Source organism: Kogia breviceps, chromosome 20, assembly GCF_026419965.1.
Source record: "Kogia breviceps isolate mKogBre1 chromosome 20, mKogBre1 haplotype 1, whole genome shotgun sequence".
Taxonomy (NCBI): domain Eukaryota; kingdom Metazoa; phylum Chordata; class Mammalia; order Artiodactyla; family Physeteridae; genus Kogia; species Kogia breviceps.
The window spans coordinates 30392850-30397180 of record NC_081329.1 but is presented as its reverse complement, the minus strand read 5'-3'; the positions used below and the strand labels follow the sequence as shown (position 1 = coordinate 30397180).

General features: G+C 37.0%; 1 pseudogene; it reads right to left on the bottom strand.

The window, feature by feature from the left end:
- Window positions 1-2900: 2900 nt before the first annotated feature.
- On the bottom strand, window positions 2901-3629 carry LOC131747341 (ras-related protein Rab-11A pseudogene; annotated as a pseudogene).
- Between the last annotated feature and the right edge of the window lie 702 nt (window positions 3630-4331).

The following is a 4331-nucleotide window of genomic DNA, read 5'->3' as shown; positions in this document are numbered from 1 at the left end:
GACAAGAAAGCAAACCTACTAGACAAAGACTTTACAACTGTCTTAAAGATGCTCAAGGACTAGAAAGGAAGATATGGAGAAAGTCAAGGAAACTATGTATGAGCAAAATGGAAATATCAATAGGTAGAAAACCTTTAAAGAAACCAGAAATAAACTCTGTAGCTGAAAAGTACAATAAGAGAAATGAAAGATTCACTAGAGGGGTTCAAAGGCAGATTTAAGCAGGCAAAAGAAAGATTCAGCAAACATGAAGCTAGGACAATTGAAATGATCAAGTCTGAAGGAGAGAAAGAAAAATGATTAAAGTGAACAGGGCCTAAGAGACCTTTGAAACAACAATTAATAGAGCAGTATATGCATGGTGGGAGCCCCAGAAGGAGACAAGAGAGAAATAAGACATGAGACATGTAGAAAACAAAAAGCAAAATGCTAGACACAAATCCAGCTATATCAATAATAGCATTTAATGTGAATGGATTAAACAATCCAATCAAAAGGCAGAGATTGTCAGAGTGGATAAGAAAAATAAGCTCCAGCTATATGCTGTCTATAGGAGACACACTTTACATTAAATATAAAAAAGTTTGAAAATAAAAGGATAGAAATGACATACCAGGCAAAGAGTAACCAAAACAGAGCTGAAGTGGCATTGCTGACATCAGACAAAATAGACTTTAAAAGAAAAAAAAATTACTGAATATCGAGGAATACTTCGTAATGATAAAAGGGTCAATCCATCAGGAAGATATAACCATTATAAACATATATGCATCTAACAACAGAGCCCCAAAATACATGAAGTTAAAAGTAATAGAAATTAAGGAGAAATATCAACTCAGTGCTAATAATTGAAGACTTTAATATCCTACCTTCAATAATTAATAGAACTAAGTAGAAAGATCAACAAGAGTATGGAAGACTTTAACAACAATATAAACTAACTAGACCTAGAAGACATCTATAAAACACTGTACCCAACTACAGTAGAATACATATTCTTTTAAAATCACATAGACCATTTCCAGGAGAGATCATATGCTGGGCCTTTAAAAAGTCTTAAAAAGTTTTAAAGTATTGAAATTGTACAGTGTGTGTTCTCTGACCACAGTGGAATTAAATCAGAAATCAATAATGGAAATAAGTTTGATAAACTCACAAGAATGTGAAAAGTATGAGACAATCTTAAACAACCAATGGATCAAAGGAGAAATCACCAGAGAAATTAGAGAATACTTTGAGATAGATAAAAATGAACACACAAAATACCAAAACTTATGGGATGCAGTTAAAACAGTGCTTAGAGGGAAATTTATAGTCTGTATTTTATTTATTTTCCCCCTATAACTGTTTATTAGAATGTGAATATTTTCCAAATCAATAACTAAAAAAAATCAAGTTATAGAGCATGCATAAAATACAAAGTAGCGATTTACAAATAGATAGTAGTATCTTCATAACCAATACACCAAAATAATAAAACGGCTACAGAGAAAAACTAAATTGACTAATCACAGCAATGACTTCCGTGCGCCCCACACGTCATGAGCACTGCAAAAGACAGAAGATTAACTATGAAACATAGTAATCTATGCAAGCCCACACACATGTATATTTTGGGGATATTCCACCATCCTGAATAGTATCACTTTAGTTGACACAACTTGTAGAACACTTCAGAGTTAAGTGCTCAATACTATCCACAAGAAAACAAAACTAAATATTAGTGTGCACATTTCTGAATGAGAAATGAGTTGCTCCATTGATTTCAATAATGTAGTGGAAGCAAACTTTCAGGTTTGTACAATGCCTAAATGCATTCTATTTAACTCAAGGTACTATTTTATCTTGCGTACTAAAAGAATACATGCCTTTAAGTGGTACCACTTGAGCAGAAATTAACCTCTCACTGTATTCTTTAGACATACTGAAACCAGATATTTAACTGGACTATATTCCATAATATACTACAAAACTCAAAAATCAGCATTGTTAAAATAATTTTCCATGCCTGCTGGTGGATATGGTGATAAAACTAGGTTGCATTTCATTTACTGGAAGGTTTTAAGACAAAATTAACACTTCACCATTGAATACTAAGAGCATTAAACCAGTTATTGCCTGAGCAATAAAATGCCACACGATCTACTGCTGGGAAATTAGAGAAGTTAAATGACTTGGGCTGCCTGATTACTGTAACAGAGGCACCTCATAAGGAATTCCACCAGTCTTTCCAGTTCCCAGCCTGCCAGGCAGCACTGTTTAACATATGGTCCCATAACCATACTGCTACTGAAATCATCACAGTCTTTTGTGTTTATTAAGATAATTCTTATCCAGAAAAAAGTGCCCCCCTCTCTAATCAACTTTGATGTTTACAAAAATTAAAAAACAAAATTTACTAAACTACATAACCCTATTAAGGCATGTTAGAAATTGATTTCCAGAATAATGGAAAATTTTCAAGCTCTCAAAATTCTGCTATGTTTATAGGGCAATTCTTAGATTTATGGAAATATACACTGCACTGAGAGAAGAGTGTATTAATTATAAGCTGCTCTGTGGCAAAATGATAGCTTATTTCTACAGTCCTCTTAATTTGATTTAATCAAGACCAACAGATCTGAGCTTCAAGGGATCAAGTTATATTATGGTCTACAGTGACAGCTTCCATGATGAAAAGTAAACAATAATTGTGGAATCCAAACATTCAGTTTATTAAACTAAGGCTAGTGAAGCCATAGCATGAAAAAAAAGCTGCAGTCATTCGGGACAAGTGGATGATTTTATAAAGCTAAAATCAAAAGACTTAAGACATGGAAAAATGCGTAAGTATGAGGAAGTAATAAAACACAAAAATGACCACAAGAATGACAAATGTATTTAAATCTCAGACCTGGGAATTGGACTCTACACAGCCTTCTAGGGGAGAAGAGAAACGCCTTATATGTTATGACAGCACTGCACCTTTGGCTTGTTTTCAGTGGTTGGTGGAACATGAATAGGAACCACGTTGTTGCTTGGAGACTTGTCATTTTCACGTCTGTCTGACATTTGCTTCTGGGAAACAATGTGGTATATCTCTGTCCAGATTGTCTGAAAAGCAGCTTCTACATTCGTAGAGTCTAGAGCAGATGTCTCAATGAACGACAAACCATCCTTTTCTGCAAAAGCTCTTGCTTCATCTGTAGGAACCGCCCTGAGATGGCGCAAATCAGTCTTATTGCCCACAAGCATGATAACCATGTTACTATCGGCATGATCTCTCAGTTCTGTCAGCCATCGCTCTACATTTTCATATGTGAGATGTTTAGCAATGTCATAAACCAATAAGGCACCTGCAGCTCCATGATAGTATGCTGATGTTATAGCTCGGTACCGCTCTTGCCCTGCCGTGTCCCATATCTGTGCTTTTATCGTTTTCCCATCAACCTGGATGCTTCTTGTTGCAAACTCTACTCCAATGGTGCTCTTGCTTTCAAGATTAAACTCATTTCGAGTAAATCGAGACAGGAGATTACTCTTTCCAACACCAGAATCTCCGATAAGCACAACTTTAAAGAGGTAGTCGTACTCGTCGTCTCGGGTGCCCATTGTGCGGCCGAGAAGCGAAGAGGCGGGAACAGCAGCGGTACCGGACCCGGTAAAGAACCCCTCCCTGTCGCTACCTCTAGTCTGTATTTTAAAAAAGAAGAAAGGGCTTCCCTGGTGGCGCAGTGGTTGAGAGTCCGCCTGCCGATGCAGGGGACACGGGTTCGTGCCCCGGTCCGGGAGGGTCCCGCGTGCCGCGGAGCGGCTGGGCCCGTGAGCCGTGGCCGCTGCGCCTGCGCGTCCGGAGCCTGTGCTCCGCAACGGGAGAGGCCACAACGGTGAGAGGCCCGTGTACCGCAAAAAAAAAAAAAAAAAAAAAAAAAAGAGCTCAAATCAACCTAACTTTAAGACACTAGGAAAACAAAAGAGCAAAATGAACCTAAAGCATGCAGAAAGAAGGAAATAATAAACATTAAAAAGGAAATTAATGAGAGAATAGAAAAACAATAAAGAAAATCAAAGAAGCCAAAAGTTGGTTCTATGAAAAAATCAGCACAACGGACAAACTTTAGGAGACTAATCAACAGCAACTAAATGCCAGTTTGGCTGCCTGCTAAAGATATGAACAGGAATTTCACAGAAGTGGAAACACACTTAGCTAATAAACATATAAGGAAATGTTCAGTGCCATCAATAATTAGAGAAATGGAAACAAACCATAATGAGGTATAATTTCATACCCATCTGATGATTAAAAATGAAGAAGTCTGACAATACCAAGTGTTGGAGAGAATATAGACCAA